The sequence below is a fragment of the Rhea americana genome, unplaced genomic scaffold, assembly GCF_003343005.1.
Source record: "Rhea americana isolate MKP2758 unplaced genomic scaffold, rheAme1 scaffold_24, whole genome shotgun sequence".
Classification (NCBI taxonomy): domain Eukaryota; kingdom Metazoa; phylum Chordata; class Aves; order Rheiformes; family Rheidae; genus Rhea; species Rhea americana.
In genome coordinates, this window is record NW_028186357.1 from 6821725 (window position 1) to 6843056 (window position 21332).

The 21332-nt window shown below is 38.2% G+C and overlaps 1 long non-coding RNA gene across 1 annotated transcript in view; it reads right to left on the reverse strand.

Annotated features, from left to right (window-relative positions):
* LOC146595083 (uncharacterized) overlaps positions 1–21332 on the reverse strand; it is a 213087-nt gene that overhangs the window by 113490 nt on the left and 78265 nt on the right. The window contains exon 3 of the long non-coding RNA XR_014896026.1: positions 20414–20518. This is a non-coding gene — a long non-coding RNA (uncharacterized LOC146595083). The remainder of the gene's footprint in view (positions 1–20413; positions 20519–21332) is intronic.

Genomic DNA, 21332 nt, shown 5'->3' on the forward strand with positions numbered 1-21332 from the left:
TACTTTGCATTATAATGTCATCTTAGAAACAGATGGCAGAATGCCACCAGAACAGGAAGATGTCGAGAAATAATAGTGTCAGCAGCTATATAAAGAGCTAAAAGATGCTCCAGACTGCCTTCTATTTGTAAGGCCATGCTCTAAAAAGTCTTAAAATAATTTTATCTATACCAGCAAAATAAGCAAAGTAACTGCAAACTCTTGCCTAGCCCACCAGTCRCTTATAAAAAGAGAATCCGGGTTCAGAATCAATCCAGGTTARGAAATAAGGAATGGTATTTTTAACATGTTATAATAAAATAGTATTGTCATAGCTCATTACAAACCATACCCAGTTCAGTATATGCTTAGGGATGTTTATTAAATTAGTCTTGACTAGTTAGGAATTGTTAGGAAGAGGTAGTAGGGACTCAGTTGAGGAAACATGATTTAAATGTAAAACCTATCATGAACATTACTAATACATCCAAGGTGATCTCCACAATGAGTTGAAGATAAACTAGACTGTAGGCCTGACAGTATATATAAAAGACAATTTATACAGCACTGTAAGTCTCCAAATGCTAAGATATTTTCTATACACTCCTAGGCAAAAGTCTTGAGTGCTCAATTTGCAAGGAATAGCTCTTAACGCCATGTGCAGTGGGATTCATTTACGTTAAATGAGAGGAAAGAAGAAACAATCTGTGGCAAACAAGAAAGGAAAAATGTGAAAGCAAGCATCTATATGCAGTAAAAAAGCTGTGTTTATTTAGACTAAATTTTACTGGAGGACAGACTTTGAAATAAATAGAGACAAGAAAGAGAAAAAAAGATGGAGAAATGATACAGCGAGCTCCCAAAAGCAAACGTGCCTGGCCTGTCACACTCCTGCAGGTTGACCCCAGCTAGCGCTGCAGACTGGTTCTGGTAGGCACCACGGAGAAATCCGCCCCGGCTTCCCAGCTCTGCATCCAGGAACGTCTCCGAGCAATCCTACCAGCACAGGAGAAATCCAGTCACAATACCCTAAGTTCAGGTGTTTTGTTGCTTATCCTTTGTAACTTTGTTTCCAGCTTTGTAATCAAGAGGGTAAACCTTGGCTTGCTCAGAAATACTCATGTTAAAGCCTAAACTGTCTTTAAGATTAGCAGAATCTTTAGTATGACAAATCTCCAGAAAAACCACTTTAAATTAAGATGCACATACAACTGGTGCCTTAGCTCTCAAGTTTCTCTTGCATTGCTGGAGTGTTAAAAATTGGGGCACAACTACCAAGTGCCAAAAGATGCACCACAGAGATCACCACTGTGGCTTAGGGAAGGCTGTAGATAGGGAAAGGGGGAACCCACAGCATCAGCCACAGGCCTCTCTTACAGCGTACGTCTGCTAGAATCATAGAATCAGTGAGGTTGGAAGGGACCTCTGGAGATCATCTAGTCCAACCTCCCTGCTCAGCAGGGTCACCCAGAGCATGTTAGACAGGGTTGCATCCAGGTGGGCCTTGAAGATCTCCAGAGAAGGAGACTCCACAACCTCTCTGGGCAGCCTGTCCCAGTGCTCCGTCACTCTCACAGGGAAGAAATTCCCCCTCACGATCAGGCAGAACTTCCTGTGCTTCAATTTCTGCCCATTGCCTCTTGTCCCGTCACACCGGGTGACTGAAAAGAGTTTGTCCCTGTCCCCTGGACACCCTCCCTTCAGGTACTTGTACACACTGATCAGATCCCCCCTCAGTCTTCTCTKCCCCAGGCTGAASAGGCCCAGCTCTCGCAGCCGTTYCTCACAGGGCAGGTGCTCCAGCCCTCTGATCATCTTTGTAGCCCTAGTAATAGCTGCTTTAAAGATAAACACAGGGAAAAAAAAAGTATAACAAATCTATTTTGTTTTTTTTTTGCAATTTCATTCATTGTATTTGTATTTGCATAATTATGTATTTGTATTTAAACCAGCTACAAATTAGTCCTTCCCTAATGCCTTCAGAAGAGTGAATGTGTCAAACTGCCCAGGAATCTCCTAACATAAAGGCAGAAGTGGTATTTTGCTGACTTTAAAAAATAATGTTTTCTTATAAAAGACATATGTTATGTCTTTTATATATATAGTTGAACTCTCTAACTTAAGTGTTTTTCCACTTATGATATGATGCCCATTAGATCATTTGGGGAATAAAATACAGACTGTTGACTGGATCAGTTATTTTAAAATGAACAGTAATCTCAGAATGTAACACACAGAGAATATACATTTCCATTTCCCAAGGGCTATAAAAGCAGCCATAAAGCAATCAAAAAGCAGGTAAAGAACAACTTTTATGGCAGGATAGATGAATGATAATTAGGCAACGAAACAGGAGGCGTAAGCAGCTAGAAAGCTTTGTTTCCCTAGGCCATCAAGTCTTCAGGTTTGAAAATCCTGCGGGCAATACTGAAGAGTAAGGGGGGAGTAACAGGTTTTGGCAATATGCCATTGCTAATAATATGTTGTATTTCAGTTGTTTAAACCAATCATTACATCTAGCAATGAGTCATCAAGGCAACAAACAGAAGGCGGAAAAGAAATAAAGTTCTGTCTACCAAAACAGTTCTGATGTCCAAAAGGAAAATTCACTTTTTTCTGTATCAGAGAGAAATCAAAGCACATAGACATTGAAACCCTTTAACTACCATATATAGACATTTTTCTAGTCATCTCTATGAACCCCCAGCATCTCTGCTACCCCTTCACTTCTTTCCCTGTCCCTGAAACATTGCCTACATGAACAGAGAAGCATAGCTGTACGACACAAGAAAAAATGAGGACATTTCTGCAGCCACCCATATCCACGCTCCATTCTCCATCTCYGTAGTCTTGTACCTGGACCAGTCTCTACCCCAGCCCCTGTGTATTTGCAGAAATGCATGCTTAAGAACTAGGTACCTATATGTCATCAACACCAATGAGCCGACATTCCTCCACCCACACTTCTACCTTCTATTTTAGTGTACTTACTACGACAAAGCAAAACCAGCTCTYTTGAGATCTTCTGGTTTAAAGACAGGTTTCTGTAACAGGTCGGAAGTGAGAACACATGACACTGTAAACAATTTTAAAAAATAAGAAAATAAAGTCATTCCTGTAGATATTGATAGTTTAGGCATAAAGTTGAGAGAATTCAGTTAGGTATTTAGATCCTTTGCACTAGAACTAAATCTAGAAATTGTCATAYTATATCAAAGTGCCCCAGCAGTTTGCAGTCATCTCCTAATGTGTGCACTAAATGTATTTGCAGAGCAGCTATTCCCATTTGCTGTTGTGCTAGCATGATCTGCTAGCATCTAGGTTTACCTAGGTCTTTTCTCCTTCCAGCAAGGAGGAGGCAGCAGCACATGATAGTCTGACACTGACTTAAGTCTAAGAGAAAACAGCTTTCAGGAATGATGTAGTGGCCTTGCAGATGCATCTGCTCAGAGCTAGCCAACTTTTTCCATATTCTCTGGGTTTTCCATAATCCATAATTTCAGYTTGCCATTATCCCAACTACAATTAATCCAACAATATGTGTAAAGCCCACAGGCATTTTATTACATTACTTTCTTTTCTTCAAGATTTCTTCTAAATTCCTGCAAGCTACTTTAGTCAGATTAGTTTCAGAGGACAGGATTAAGCTGGATGCTACTCTTGATATTCTGTTCTTTGCCAGTTACGTCCTACTATACTCAACTGGAGAGTTGCACTGAAAGCCTTGTTACTGAAGCAGGCATGGAAGTAAACTCCAATTGCAGCAGCTCTTTTGGACAAATTCTTCCACTCAGCAGATTATTCTAGTTCTAGTTTCATTGCTTTTTTTCTTTTCTTTTCTTTTTCTTTTTCTTTTTTTTTTAACAACACAATTAATATCATTGAAATCTAAAGGTATTTTTTAAAAAATTCATTGCAGCATTCCTCCTAATTAATTCCTTTCTAAAACATAGATAAACATAGTTTAAAAGAGTGTTTCTAGCAGTCAATGCCACAAAGGTGTAAAAACGCAGAGATCATTCATTTTGCTATTCAGCCAAAATGTGGCACAATATACATTTAAGGTGCTGGACACACAAGGTATTCTAGGGAACAATAGCTCTGGAAAGAAATCTGCACTGTATTTAACACTACAATTTGTTTGATACTTTGAACATCACAGAATGTTTTGCACATAACTGCATCTGATCCCTGCCTTTTTTTTGTAAAGGGCAACAATTTCTCGTACATAGTCTGCACTGGTTTATTCTGCCTCCAGAATCTGTGAATCTGTATCAGATGAACCAAACTAGAAATCTCTGCATCCATTCAGACACTGAGCAAACCAACTTTAAAGAATATTTTCTTCACGATCAGCTTGACCTCCTCCTACTCTGCTCCACAGCCAGACATGAAGTCAGTGCAGCAGGGGAAAGCAAAGATTCGGTTACCGCTACAGGTGGAAACACAACACTCGGGCAGCACCGTCCCGTCTGCATTACAGTGACCCTATCTTGGCTAAGCACCAGCAGCTACCGAGCGACAGATCCGGCGAGGCGCGCACGTGGAATTGTTCCGTCCTGGCGTCTCCAGCAGGCCCTGCTCGCTTACATATYGCTATTGCTGAGGACCGCACTAAAACTCTACAAAACACAAACTTCACCTTTCTGGTGTGACCTCTGCATCCATCAGTTTTATGAATGATTGATATATCATTTGGGAGTGCTTGAATCTGAGAATTTCCCCCAGCACTGCGCAAGACTGTTTGTCACACCAGACCCTGCACGGCTTCACTGTCCCAGGTGCAGAAGAAGCCTGACTTTCGTCTGAGAATCCCCTCTGCTGCAGAGCAGTAGAGGCCACACGTTTCCTTCTCCTGCTAAGGCCCTTTAATGCTACACAAACATTTCAGCTGAGTTATGATGATTGCTACTGTTTCAGCTCAGAAAGCTCTGCCCTACACGTACACGCGTAGATCCGTAGTTGTGCCAGGGAAGCTGCTCCCTTCCCCAGCCTCCTGTCTGTGCAGGCACCACTCGCTTCCCTTGCACGGCCACAGACGTCAGAGGGATGGATCGCAGTTTCTCTAGCTGTGCTCCCAACTGTGTGCTGTGCCCTCATTTTGGAGAAATGCCACTTACCAAAAAAAAAACAAAACAAAAAAAAAAAAAAACTCGTATTTTGCCAGAGGTTAAATTTGTATTTTTTCTTTTAAAGACATTTGGCAGCACAAGAGAAAGAACTTGAGCAAAAGAAATAAGTCTTATCTAATAGCCACGGACAAAGGTTAAAAAAGATTTTGTGGTCCTAGGAGAGTGTTGAGTAACTCAAAGAAGGAAAGCAGAGCAGACTCAGAAAAGAATCTCAAGGACAGTCAAAAAAAAAAAAAAAAAAAAAAAAAACAAAACAAAAAAAAAACACACAAGAGTTTGTTAAATCCATTCCATATAAAAGATGGTACCACTGAACTGCAGAGAGTTTCCGAATAGATAAAGTGATACCCCAAGGAGCAAATCCTGACACTATGGAGGTAAGAGATGGAGAAGAAATGTGTCAAGATTATCAAACTGGTATCCAGTTATTAAGGTACAAAGAGTTTACCGCACACAGGAACGAGAACAAGAAAYGCGCGGAATAAATCAAGATCAGGAGAGCAGCTCTGGTCACTGAGAAAGGCATTAGGGGAAGAAAAGAAGGATCCACGGGATAAAATCTGAGARGAAGGGCAGAATAAGGTGGTCAGAAAGCAAAGGTAAGAGCAATACAGATGYGCGAATTTGAACAGAATGATTCTTAGAAGGAAAAGGAATAGAACAGGCGGGGAGAATACATGGATATTTAAYATTTCTCCTCTAATATTAATATGGAAATTGTAGCTAAGTTGTCCTCTCCTTTACTCTTTTAAGGAATTTATTTTTCATTACTCTGCCTTAAAAAAGTACTCTGTTCATASAGTGAAAACAAGATTGAGCTGTGGAAAGGCTGTGTGCCTAACATACGTTATTTAATTGTCTTATATTTTGACATTGTAAACTTTATTGCATCACCATATAATCTCTTCTAGTGTCACTGTGTGTTACAGCCTCTTCTCMTGATAAAAGAATTGTCTAATCCAATACTGCGTCAATACTCTTCATGAATTTATGATGACCCAAAGAGCTAGGGTGCTTCTTGCTCCCCTCTCAATTATCCATGACCCTACACTAACTCATCTTCAGTCTAGTGACACCTCCGACTTTTCCATGGAGCACACAGACTTTCATGTTTTCCCTACTCATTTGGTCTATCCTTTTTTGAATAATAAAAATGTTATTTTAAATTTTCAAGTTTTACTGATGGAAGAGAKCCTATCTTTTCAACTCAATTCATGTGACAAAAGCGAGTTCACAAGAGATTTCATACAGAAATATATTTTTGGAAAAAAWTACTGCTTGATGGATAATCTTTGTCACAAAGCAAACTACCCAGTTATCATCCAGTTAACATTTACTCAMCTCCAATACAATGTAACTTAACACTACAGCAGCTTCTCAGAAAATATTCGAAGCACAGACTCTTTATAGGACACTACCTACGAGAAGCAACCAGCGAGGTGGACAGCATTTCCCAAAGAGCACAAACACTCCAAACAGTGACGCACTCTCTTCAGCAACCTAGTTCTACGATCTGTGTCAGATTTGTTTCGCRCAGTGAAACTACATCTAAGACATTTATTTCTTTTAAAACATTGCATCTGCTTAATCTTCTCCGGACAAAATTCTGAGCAACCTGAGCTAACTTTGAAGCTAGCCTTGTTTTGAGCTGCATACAGCAGACTACGTAACATTCAAGTGGTACCTTCCAATGTGTGTTCTGTATTATGCCAAATAAAATAAAAGTCATTGTGTTTCCACTTTTATAAATAAAAAATTCACAAATATGTTAATCCTAARTTATAATACCAATGTTAAAAAAGACCCCACAGATTATTTTATCACTGTTGAATTTGCAACTTCAACAATGTCAAGCCATCTATTTTCATTATCATCGTTTTAATTGGTTTCTGAATGAAGTGTATTTTAACCTTTTTGAACTGCAAGACAAGGCTTAYGGCCACCATTTTTTCCACCATGCTTATACTCTGCAGAGTATTGAAGGAATAAAAGATTTTGGAAACAAACCAAACTCTAGATATGTTTAATTTACACATAATATTTTTATGTTGTTATGCTAGACAAATTTAGCATTACAACAGGTAGGAGAAGAGAGGCAGGAGAGCACACAGGGAATTACTTTAGACTAGCTCACTACTTTCCGAGAGAAAGTAATTCCCAAGTTGAGTTTTTAATTTGCTGTCCATAACCCGTATTTTTGAAGTTTTAACATATCATAAGAAACAGTGTAAGAGGTAATYACTGACCTGTAGCTCCTTCTTTATAAATCATTTCAGATAAGTAGTGAAAGATATTTAGCAACACGCAGATGATGGTATTGATCCTYCTCTCACACTGGCTCACAAATGTCTCTCTCTTCTACCTAGATAATCTTTTGATTTCAGATATGCTTAAATCTGTTTCTATCTATCTATTCCTTYGGTGATTTCACTGAAAGGTCATGAACAAAAACAGAGTAAAAAACATGTTATTTCAGCAATAAACYTAATACCAGATTTTAATATATTTCACAAATTTGCATTCATTGCCCATTTTACACAAAAAAATCACCCAACACCGGTCACCTAAATACAACAGTAATGTTCATGTTGCAGCATGTTTGCATGTGTGCAAACCCCCTGCAACACCAGCTGTCTGAYCAGCAAGTGCAAATTACTGCAATTCTTTCTGTCTTTCCTCCAAACCTCTTTCTGCTTCAAAAAACCACTTCAGTTGAACTCTACCTATATTGTGATTTGAGAGAAAGGAAAGCACCTGTATTGCTCCGACAAATGACTTGCTGTAAAAATACATATATGTGTGCATGTCTGGTAGTACAACAGCAAGTCATTCTAAGCACGAAGCACCTGGGACAAGGCCAGATTAACAACATTCTTCAAAATCTTTTTTTTCCTACAACGAAGTATTAGAGATAAACTGAATGGAAGAAATTACTAGGTCTAACTAGTGTTTACCTATGAATTCTCGTATGAGACTGCTGAACTATTGACTACAACAGGAAAATTATTATTTAARCTATTGACAATGTTACAGAAACGGCGTCAAACATAACATCAAACAAAAGGAGCCTCCAAGAACACATYGCCCTATCAAAGACCAGTAAAAGACCATCTTCCGCAGTCAGCAAAACAATAATTAAGTGCCGACCACATATAAATGGAAGTACATAAAAAAGATAAATGGAAAAGTCAACATTACTTTGTAAAAAGAAACAATAAGYAGATGTTTAGGTTTTATCATGAAAGGAAGATACTGGTGAGATACCCAAYAATCTGTACTGGGATCTTTGCTACTCAACATATTTCTAACTGATCAGGAGAAGAGTGTATAATCACGTAACAGCTTGAAAAGAAAGAAATACTTTTGCTTTATTAAAATTGGGGCATTATTTAAATTTTGTGTGTTAAAATTTATTAGAATTAAGACTGCCACCTCATTGAAGAGCCACAAAAAGAAATGTGACTTTACAATATAATTGCACATGAAAATTAATGTAAACAAATACAAACTAATTGCCTTGTAAAGAACTAATCTCTAACTTTTTATAAAAAGTAACAGACTGACAAGTTTTGCAAAAAGGAATCAAGAGTCATCAACTCACTATTTTAGCAGCWGTCACAATATGTTAGAAAGGTTTAGAAAAAGAGTAGAGAAAAAACACAAAGCATCATTAGGCTCTTAAACATGGTATACCCACATCTCAGATAGTGCCTATAGCTTAGGTCATCCCCACTCAAAGAGATTACAAGGAGCAAGAGCATAGTATCGAATGCAGAACAATGAATTTGATCGGAGGAATGGAATAGCTTTCATAGAAAGAAAACTACATGTAGTAATTTTGGAAAATAAGCAGCTGAGAGGAAATATGATAGAGGTCTATCAAATGATGAGTAGTATGGAGATAGTGAATAGGCAATGATTTATTATTATTTGCCATTATTCAAGACATAAGTGGTATAAAATGGAATTTTGAACAAGCAGTTCAAAACAACCAAAAAGAMGGACTTCTTCACAACTCATAATTAAATCATACAGCTCATTACCCTAGCATGATGCTTCTGCCAAGAGTCTAAATTTGTTCAAAAGGAATTAAATAAATTCCTCGAGGGTATGTCCATCCTCAAATCTGAGGAAGAGACTATGCCATATATTGCCGGAACTGAGAGTATATAATGAGCAAGTGTAGATATAGCTACAGCTATACATACCTGCATATACCCGCCCTCTCCCGTTGTCCACACGGGTGGACATAGCACAGGATGCTGTGCTATGCTACAGATCTTACGTTCTTTCAAGTCAGCTATTATCACATGGCAGGTCCTCATGTCTCGTAAAAAACACAATATCACCAACCCTGCTGGGACATAGAAGTTTCTTCAATAGATTCATATGATTTCAAGTTTGCAAGTAATTTGAGATGATGCAACCTAACATATTTTTAAATGGAATATAATAGAATGTTTGTTTCACTTTGAATGAAACTATTATACAACCTCAAAGGGGGCTGCAACAGCAAGCAAAATCACCAAGTTCTCATTTTAAGTCAATGTACATACAAACATACATACTCATCAATTTTTCAACATGCCTAGAAAAACTGAAAAACTCTTCATTTGTACAGAGTAGCAGATACTTGAGGAAAAAAGTGCTCAAATACTTGAAAAACCTKTGACTCCATCCTTCATTAAACCATGGCGACAGCTCTCTGAAAATTATTCCCTTAGGTTGCAGCAGGACTGCTCCTGCTCTGATCAAGGCAAAAGAAACAGACTCTCTATGTACCAGTGAGAGAAGACCCTAATAATAGGACCAGACCATAAAATAATCGGCTACAGTTAGAGACCAGAGGCCTGGGATGCAGAGCTATCAGTCTCAAGTCAAAATCAGCAGAGGATGGAATTGATGGATCTATAACCAATAGTATTTCCCTCATTTTTAGCTCCTGCTGCCACTGCTGCGCTGATAATCTCCTCCCAGCACCTCAGCCGCAGGAACRCCGCACATCTAATGAGGCACTATGGAATTACAAGTGTATCAGAGACAGGAGAAGGCTGACTGGGCAGACAACTTTTGCCGTTTGAATGGCTAAAAAAGGAAAAGAAAGGTGACAGAAAGAGGAAATAAAAACAGATCTGAATTTCCTTTAATGCGGTCTCTGGGTCCAGGTAGCACTTTTCTTAAGAGGCTTTTATTCTGATGATCCATTTATTGATAGCCAATCCTGAAGCTCTAAAAAAAATGCAGATTAATTCTGGGAATTGATTGCTTCAGATTTCTTGTTCTATCTTCCTTTCCTTTCCCCGACATTTCTAGGCACAACTTTGGTGTTTCTGTCAATGACAAGAAGATTAAAGGAAACCAGAGCGCTTATTTTCCAAACTCACTCTGATTCAAAACGATAGTAACTACCCCCAGAAACAGAAAACTACTGGCTTGATTAATTAATGCACTCGTTCATTAACCGACTGATTGTTCCAGCAAAGAAAAGATTTATACTGTCCTCATGTAGCGATATTCCCTGCAGTTACCCYGCTGTCGAGGGTAGTCACCAAGGTTAGGAAAATATGCATAAAATGTAGTTAACCACCACCTAGGAATAAGTCTGAGGTTAAGGGAAAAAAAAAGTCAAATCACTGATTCCCAGTAGACCTCTTAATTCTTTAGTATCTAAGACTCAGAAAAACACCCTTTAACAGCTTTGTTGCTTCTTCTGTTAGCTCAGCACTAGTGATATATTAAATTCACATATATTAACTGCCCTAATGGGGTATTAAGGAAGAAAGGTACATAGAAAGTCTAATTAGGCATTTAAAAAATAATTTTATACATGCTTTTACGATCAAACAATGCAGTATAAAACAAATATTTAAAACTTATCTTAAAATTTAGCTATCCTGATAAGCATAATTTGGAAATCTTTAATGAATTCACCTCAATTAGCCTTTAATTAAATAGCTCATTAAAAACTGATTTGAATACTGCTCATGAAGAAATCCTTGTTCAACTGTTATGATAGAAAAGGMAGGCAATGAAGGTAAAATTAACAGTTAAAAAACAAGTTTTGGAACAGTCTGAGTCATATTGTTGCAAGAGAAAAAAAATCATATTGTTGCAGGAGAAAAAGTTGCAGGAAAAGAAGTCATATTGTCATAGGAGGAAAAAAAACCTTCAAGGTAAGATAAACCAAACACCTGACAAATACAAGTGCTAAAAATAATTTCTTGTTCATTTAGTTTTAATTCTGTTCAGAAGGAAAACATAACTACTAATGAGCTAATCCATCTTGAATACGTGTCAGCTGTCTTCAAACCTGCTTACCGCCAATCCTATTCTAGACTAGACGTTCGGCACAACCATTAACTCTGATCTCTTTTGCATGGGAACATTAACTTACAGCTACCCATACATACAAATACAGACCCTTGCAGACATTCAAAAGAGCAAACACATTTGGGGTGGATGAGAAATACTGCATAGAGCTAACCATAACTTAAGGTGCAGGAGTACTCCATGTTAGTTTAGTGGAGAGGTATAATATCTTTCATTGAACTTATCAGTGAAAAAAATTCCCATAGTTGCCTAGATGTTACTTTTGTTGATATAACAAAAGATCTCACTTTTCCCTATAAATTTTACTCCAAATTCAGCTCCAGGCTTTACATCAAGCCCCAGATCAAGCAACACAGAAGAGCAGACTCAGGCTGGAGGGAGCAAAAGTAAAAACATGCCTTTATGTTGCCTTTATGTCAATAACTACACAGAATGGAAGCTATTTTTTCTCATTATGAAGGAAAATAAGGCAGGAATTAGGCTGTGTCATTTTAGTGTGGCCTTGTGTAATTTTTTTTTTTTTTTTTTTGGTATTTTAGATTCTAATATTTTTTTTTTTTTTTTTTTTTTTTTTTTTTGGTATTACCTGGAAGAGGTCACTGAACAACAGAACCTGAACTTGTCTAAATCTAAACCATATTCTGTCATTCATCTATGTTGCAAAGCATATAGAGCCAGCAAAGACATTCTCCATCCATATAAAAATAGCTTTGGAGCAGTTTTTGACTGTAAGCTCCTGCGTAGTGGCTTTAGGCGGGGTCTTTACTTCCCACTGTGCTGTTATACTCCTACAGAAAGGTCAGAAAGAAACTAACCTCAAAACAAGAGTTGACAGCAAGTCAAATGCTTCAAGTGCTGCATGAAAAGAAAGTATTATTAGCATATAAACCCAATACACTGCAAGAGTAAACAGTAATAATATTGTTGCAAATATTAATAATTTATATCTAATAGAAGAAGCATCTCAGAAATGCATGCATATGTTATGAATGCTGCTAATTTAGTTGAGTCTAAAAATACATTTTGTAAATATTTTTTTTTGTTTATCAATGATTAATATATACAGATAGACACTTAAAGACTTTGTCATATGAAAATAAGTGATGACATTGCAGGCCCTCTAGATGATCAATAACTTTTAACTAAGACTTGCAGTTTCTTCTCTATATAATCAGAATTCACTGGAGCTCTCACAGGCACTCAGACACTATGGAAACAAAGGTATTATAGGAACTATCAAAGACTGTTAAGCACAAACATATCACCTCTGACTTGGAAAATCCATGGATCCTTGCAGGCTCGCAGAAGGCACTGGGGAGCACCAGCGCACACTGGTGTTACTCTTATGCTCCTCTCTACTGAGTTTATATGAAAAGACATCTGTACACAAGGCCACTGCCATTGCAGTTTGCCAAGAGCAAGTTAAAAAGCTTTCAGGTTTTTAGCTCCCTTTCTCCCCAAGGCCCAGACTGGCACAGACAGGGATGTGCAGAGTTCACCTGCCCTGTCCTTTCCCGGCTCGCTTCTCGCTGGCTGCAAGTGTACTGGCCACCGGCACCAGCTCACAGCACCTCCGTCTGCACTCTGCAACAATCTTGCAGCCTTCATGTGTTCTTCCCAAGGGGTTTGCTAATTTACAATACCCTCCTATATATTTTGTATTTTCTTCTTTTAAAACCTTCAAGAAGATGGGTCATGAATTTACACTGGAAATAGGAAAGGAAGCAGACTGTTAACATTAGAAAATTACCTGTCATCTGGATAGGCTTGACACAGTCAGATGCAAGGCTCTGACAGCAATTCGCAGTGCTTGATCATGAGATTGAGSTCAATCAATCAAACATCACCACAAAATTCTTTACCTTCTGATCGTTTCACAAATCAAATTACCATAAATTACTGAAATTTCATCAAAAATGAAAAACCTTATGAAAAGCAATACAAAGTGCAAGCCTGTCATGCTGACTTCAATGAACATTACCTTTCACAGTAATAAAACCTTTAGATTATAACATCCCTTTCACTGAGCGTACTTTGGACAGAGGAGGCAAGTGCATGTCTGAAGAACACCTCCATTTTAAACTACCTTTGGCTACAGCRAAGATCTTCCAAATTGTGTACATGTTTAACTAGTGATTTTAATCCATATTTAGTTCTACTTGCAGTTTTGAGGAACTCAAATCAGCTGCACTGATGACAAATTTACGCTGAGGAGTACTCTTTTTTTTAAACAAAAAAAAAACAAAAAACCCAAACACTCCTCTTCCCCTCCCGTTCTAACAGGAAAACATTGATTAGCTTGGGAGATATAATCACACCCTTGAAATGACTTTAAGGAGAAAAACTGAAAGGCAAAGGAATATTCTTGTCTATTATCCACCATAGGACAATATACAGCTACCTTATTTTGCAACCTTAACAGTGAACGAGCCAGATGTCAATCTAAAAAATATCTGATAAAACAGACATAGGCACAGATCAATATACAGACACTAGGAGTGAATCTATATTAACCTTAGAACCTGAGACAACACCTCTATCTACAGCTCTCCAAACGTATATCCAAGGGGAATAACAGGCAGAAAACACAGCAAGTTTCTACCCTTAAATCTTCCAGATTTTTCCATTTCATAATTTTGTAAAATAATTACTAATTTTTAAAATATTTGGAATCCATACTTTGTCTAATTTATCATGTTCTTGTCATACAATGCACTCAAGAAAACACATCTGCTGCTCTGCTTACAGAGCACARCTATTTGGATTCTACCACCATCCCACAAAACCATCTTTTTCTACGATCCAGAGTCATTAGTTAATGAGGATTTTGGATGTCTGAGGCTTGCATTAAGGTTTTAAAATCCTGAATAGAAGCAGTGGCTCCTGCAAGGGAAGATGGGCTCGTGATTACATTTCTCTGCAATGTGTTTTGTGAATAAGCCCATGCCCTGAGCAGCAGCCAGTGCAGAGTGGGTGATGCTTGGGAAGGGAGGGAKGGAGTTGTAAAGGTTGGAGAAAGCAGACGGAAAAGCTGGAGAAATAGTTTCTGGCCTCGAAGGCTTCTCGAGTCATCACAGCRTGCTAATGGTTTACAAAAATGAGAACAATCGCTGCTCCTCCCCGTTGCTGCTTCTTTTGTAGGGTTTGAAATATGGAAGCTCTAAAAAAAACTACAGTGAATTTATTTGCTTAACGAGGCTGCGCTGACAGGTTTCTGGATTAACAAACAGCCTACTTCTGTTTAGCCGCATGATTAATACAGGTSTCAGACACTCCCTTCTTTAGGGACCAGCTCTGCTTCAACGGGAAGTGAAGAAGGGATAGGGAGATAGAGACAGCCTAACCAGGACCACACTCATCATCAATAACAAGTAGTGAGCCTTTTAGGAGGAGACGTACAACTGCACTGTGAACTCACTAAAGGTTCATAGTTCTCCCGCACTTCCAGCATTTACAGCTCAAAAAGTGACCTAAGGGATACAAAACATAATTTAATTGGAAGAGGGGAACACAGAAGAAATGCACTCCATGGTTTTTACTCCTTCATGGTTTTTACTCTCATGCATAATCTTCCTGTTACCATGACTTTCTCTACTAAAAAGCAAAAATACCCCATGAACAACAACAACAACAAAAAAAGCAAAAACAAAAACCCAACCCAGCAGCCTTCTATTTATATATGCTAAGGACAGGATTCAAGAAGTCCAGGCTTCCTTCTTCCAACATCATTTTTTTTTAATATAATTTGAGAAATTTCCTATGTGCTTAAGTTTATGAGACTTATTTTCCAAAACACACATAAAAGCTACCTCAATTCTTCTGAATGATTATGGGGAATCACTACCCTGACTCAGGCAATTCCTTTAAATGGTTCAGAACCAAATCCAAACTGTCCCTGCCATTAATTTTCTGAGGTGACGTTGGAAAGTCCTTTCCTTATCCATTTCATCTTCCATCTCATCATTTTGGCCCTGAACRTTCATCACACTGAAAAAAAGGACTACTAAGTTCAGGCAGGACTGCTTCAATGAAGTACAAATGCTGAAATTTCCAATTAATGTTCTCTTTTGTAAATACTGACGGTCCATTTTTTTTGCTTGGTTTTGATCTTCCTGTGTTTTAGAAGACACATGAGCAAGCACTCCATGATAATGACTCAAGATGAGAACCCAAACTAAATTGGACCCAGTATTTTTTGCAACCACATAACTTGAAAATTGAGTTTTCTACTTGTGAGAATTAGTGAAATTTTGCTGACATTAGTGAACCTATGTCATTATACTCAAGCTCGCGATTTTTCAGAGCAGTGCTATTAAAACTGTATTGTTTTTTTTATGAAGCTTGCATACATGAGGTGGTTGCTGTTTTGTGAGAAAAAACACAGACTGGAACAAAGGGAGACGTGCACATTCTCTAGTTATTGAGGTTTTATACCTCTTCTCCTTTCTACTTCTTTTGAAATTGTTTCTACTTGAACCATGATATTCTTCATGACACAAAAAATCACATTGCTTTTCCCCAAAGTTCTGTTTAGTAGTAAACACCGCCAACAGATCTTCAGTTTTGAAGAAAATACAGTTCCTAACTGACACTTCTTGGTTAAAATATGTCATGATCAAAGATTAAGTCCTCATCATGAAATGGCAGTTCTTTGTACGATGCTTAAGAGGGTAAAACTTTTTGTGCGACAGATGTCACAATAAAACAAAGTAAGACTGTAGGATCCAGGAAAATATAATAGTCTTCTATTCTTCCAGGCAGTAATGATAAATGGGGGGGGGTGGGAGGAAAGGGAAATAGCTTATACGCATTTATCTTGACACATCAGTTTTGGTGCATACAGCACTTTAAGCACTCAAAAACAAACAAACAAAATCTTATCAGGTCTGTATCAAATGGATTTGTCAATGCTTACTTGAATTACATTACAAATTACTGTTGCATATTAATATGTCTCTTGAGATTTACTTGTGCATCTGCAAGCCTCAAGGAATGAAATATTTTACTCTGAAATATCATTCAACTCATGGCATAACACTGCCACTTTTGCTACACTTCACTGTCCTCAACTTTTACTGTCTAATACCGCATTGATATCATTTTTCATAACAATGCTACAGTAGTGCTACTGAGTTTAAAAACAAGGCGAAATGGTGGAGTAAAGTGGGAAAGTTTGCAAAAAAAAAAAAAAAAAAGGCCACACCTACTGGAAGCATTTCAGAACACATTTCAAAGGCAACAGGTGATTCCCTAGGGCTTATAAACCCGAGTCCTTGCCAAATGCTCAGTAGGTACATAGAGGAACTATGAGTGCATCAAACTAGAGTGAACAGCATGGTTTTGTTTCTCCTCTCCAGCCCTCAGCAAGGTTGAAAGCCTGCTTTCTGCGTTTGCTATAGCCCAACACATCAGCTGTCATCGCCTGCACAAAACTTGGAAGGATTCTCCATTCCTCCTCTCCATCCATTGCCAGCGTTCTCGCTTTCCCTTGTTTCCTTCTCCTGCTTGCAGCCAGGCCAGGCACTGGGAAGGGTGAGGGATGCAACACTTGGCCAGAAGACCTTTTCCGTTTTCAAAATGTATTTTAGAACACTCTATTTTGGAAGGGTAAATTTAAGGAGACATAAATGAAATGCGTGTCCAGCAGGCAGGCAGATTGCCATGATACGGCCATCAGCCAAACCCTGGTCAAGCAGTTTGCCAAACTTCAGGTATGCAGTTCTGCTTTGCTGACATGTAAGTAAAAGCTTTATCATTAAACATAACAATAAAGTTACCAAGTTCATTTCTAATGCACAGAGTTGYTGTTATGCAAATACTAGCAATGATCATTCAACTATAGCACCTGTATGCAGCAGGGAAAAGTTACAACCCTCATTTCCAAAAGTATATATTTCAAACCCTGTTTTACATWGTGACTTTAAATATTAGGGAAAAAATTCCATTACTAGTAATGACAGCATATTTTTTCAATGCAATACAGCAGYAATATTTGTTTCTGCCACTTGAAAGTCTAACTTCCTGTTTTGCTATCTTTCTCATTTGCAATATAAATTTTATAGCATTATTGCATCTCACTTCCTGCAACAGAACTTCTGGCTTTTCCTCTCCTTTGCACAAAGACGCAAGATGTTCTCTCATCAGATAAGATATATTTTGAGCTTTCTCATGCACAGGTCATGGTGCAATGTGCTACCTYAAGAATATTCAACACATTTCTTACCATTCAAATCCTGAGAAGAAAATGCTCTYAATTTGAATACCAAAAAAATTACAAATACATCAAGCTTTTACTATTATAGCAGTGGCCCATGCAGAACTGCTCAAGGCAGAGGAAAAGTTACCTAATTTTGGCATAGRCAGACTGAGGAAAGAAGATACATCCCAGAATACCTCAATCCTAACCCTTGCCTTAGGCATTCTCTGACCTAACATTTGCATAAATGTGTTTTTGTTTGTTTATTTTACAGACAGCCCACAAAAAAGTTTTGACTTTTTAAAATAAAAACTACCTGGCACAGATCTGCAAAGTTCCTATATTCAGTTCACAGTAAACCAGAGATACASAGAGAAGTATCTTTACTTGAGGAAACTCACAGAAAACCTCCTCATTCACAAAGAACCGTTACATTTTTGTGCCCTCTGCCTAGAGCACGCATAAATTGCRTTACTAAATTCTTACAGCAATGGAATTTTTCCTCCAACCAGATGAACATGTTCAGGGCAACTTAAATTATAAAGGCCTACAAAGCTGCAACGAAGGAGAGAAACTAACCCTAACGCTTTAAAATTAAAGCAAGATATGGTCTATCATCACTACAGAATTAGAAATATTCCTGTTTACTGTGCATGCATAATTTGATTATGCACTTTTGTATTCCATGACATAAACACAAGGTGACTTCTCCACACACTGAACAGTACCTTTCTGCTTTGTATTCAATAGCTATGCGTGCGTAAAGGATTTCAGTAGGATTATTTAAAGAATAGGAGGCAAGACAGAGTGACTAAGGTTGGAGGAGTTTGCCTTCCAGGCATCCCATAATGGCTGCATTTTAGACCGTTCCGATTACATCCAAAGTGTATCGGTCTACAAAGCATCTACATGCCCTCCAACAGCACGGTGAGCTTTAGCTGGAGGTCTACAACGGCTCCAGGTAAGGAGGCTGAAGGCAATAGGTGACTCTCAGTTACTAGCACATCAGTTATTGGTAACTGAATGAAAAATAATGCTGAATCGAAGCTCAGGCCTCACAGCATTTGCACTTTTTTCTATTATCAAATATGTACATTTAGGGACAGCTCTGCAAGAAATGAACATATAGACCTACTAGGAAGCAGTAATAGCTGAATGTACACCTTAAAACACCAGGCCTGAGAGCAGGACAGAGGGGTTCTTTGTTCATTTTCAATTCTGATGACTGAAGTGTTGTTTCAGTTCATCTTTCCATGATCAACTGTATATATTTCTTTTTTGTAGTGCCTTCTCATTCCTAGTCCAAGAAAGTTAATGGTGAATTTGCCAGCAGCAGAGGATACAGGGGAATACACAACTGAAGAGTGTGAATAGCATTGTTTTCCTGAGATATCTAAAATCGCATCATCCACAGACGGACAACATGCGAACAGATCCAAGCACACCTCAGATTTGGGGAAAACATCATTCCCTCGCAAGGCTGAGGGATTCAGCTAGTCAGTTACAGTATGAATCTATACCACACCTCTAAACCATGGACAAAAATTCACCRATCACTCCTTAGATGCAGATATAGGTGTGTTAAAATACAACCTATATTTATCTACAGTTAAGGACAGGAAGAAAAAAATCTGTCTCTCAGTCTGAAGGGCAAATTTTTAAGACATCAGGATTTAACAAGGAGAATACTTCTGTTTCTGCTAAAATTCCTGACCATAAAAATAAAAATGCAAGGTTGCCCGTCTTTTAAAAAAAACTTTTTATCTTCATATGCAATTCATCTATAGCTACCTTTTGAATATAAAACTAGCATTTTCCACTGTTCAACAGTTGCACAGTTTCCCCTTTTCCCCTTCCTGAAGGCTCCCTGTACCCGAAGCACCTTGGAATGCAGCTTTGGTCAAGTTCCTATTTTCTGTGCTTCACACACACTTCATTTCCTGCTGTGCACTATTCCTGGTGCTCTCACCTGAGGTGAGGCAAGGCACATCTACAACAGTGCCTCTCTATCTCTCTCAAATATTGCTAGTCATTAACTGAAGAATTAGATTTCTGCTTCTGTAATGGCTTTTCTAAAGTCTGTTTGAATGCTCAGACTCCATGATCTGAGCATGGTTTTAACTTGGTAAAAAGTAGACTTGAAAAGAAAACTTTGACAACCCAAGAACTCTGCTTTCTTTATTAATATTAATGAAGGATGTGCACAGCAGCTACATTCCTTGGGTACGGCTGAGCTGTAGCTTTCAGAGAATTATATAGATCAGAAAACAAAAACAAAACACTACTTTCTGCTCCTGAAACTTCAGTCAAAGGTAGAGTGGCCTCAGAGCTCTCCGTGTTCRCCAAGCTGCTGCAAACAAGGGCTCAGTGGAATATTAAAAGCCTTGTCATTATTACCACTCTTCTGAGTTTATGTCTCGTAAATGAGGCCAAGACAGACTCAAGAATTATTCTACCAGCATGGCAATATTTCATTGTCTTGCTGTAGAAACTGTCAGTACATTCGTATTCCAACTACGCAAGTGAGGCGTAAAATGGACCACCGCTTGGCCCAGTGTGTGTCTGAGAGGTGTGGAAATTAATAGCCTTCACCAGTGCCACAAGCACACCAGAGAATTCATCCAGCGTTCAGGATTTTAGAGTGAGTCTTTCTTAAATTTGTATCTCTTTCCAAGAAGCAGACATTTTCAACTTAGCAAGGGAAAAACGGCTTCACAAATTGCATTAAAATAATAAAACACTCACTATCCAGCAACACGTTATTCAACATTCTTACCTTTAACATCACCATTTCCCAAACTAGGCAAAGCACTTATTTCCACTCCCCTCAGCAGGCTGCTTCACCTCCTCTTGTAGGGGACAAAGAGCAAGCACGCAGCTCCTAGAAAATTTTAGGAGGAAAATACAGTTCAGAAAAATTATAGTTTATAGCACTTTTTGGTATTCCATAAAAAGAAAGGTCTCCCTCAAATCTGGAGCAATGTTACATAAATCAGGAGAGTTTCCTTGAAATCTGAGGTATGTGAACTTACATCAGCAGCAGGATCAGTGTTCTGATTTTAAGTATAACTGCTAATGACCAAAACCGGTKTTGCCATTAGTCTGAAAGCAATAGTTCTCAGGATCTAACTCAGATTTTTTTTTAACRTATCATAAGGCAAAATAAACAAGGTTTAGTAAGCAATATGCTGATTTTTGCAACAGTGCATGCTTTCCTTACTGAGGAAGACTATTACATCAGAGATGATCCTCTTTACTCATTTATGGAATCTTGATGCAAATAACAAAGTAGACAATGGACAGAAAAAATATACTTTTCTATATGAAATACATATAAACACACTTTGCTTTTGAGATGCAAACTACTAAAAAAATCAAAAAAGCATCCTGGTAAATTATACACATACATACCATGTATTATGTGAAATGAAAAACATGAATCAATGTTTAATAAGCCTTAGATACCTTTCCACAATACAGCTGTGATAAATCTGCTCCTCTCTTCCCCTGCCCCAAAAAGCATTATGCTTGAAGGTGAGTAAAATATKCCTGGACACTTGCTGGTTTGATCAGAATCTCCTGAAAGGTTCTCTCTTGTCTCCTCCATTTCCTGTACTTTACATCTCATCCAGCACTACAGAAATAGCTTCTGTTATTTCAGCTGGTAATAATTTAACAGCCTTGCTGTAAATTCT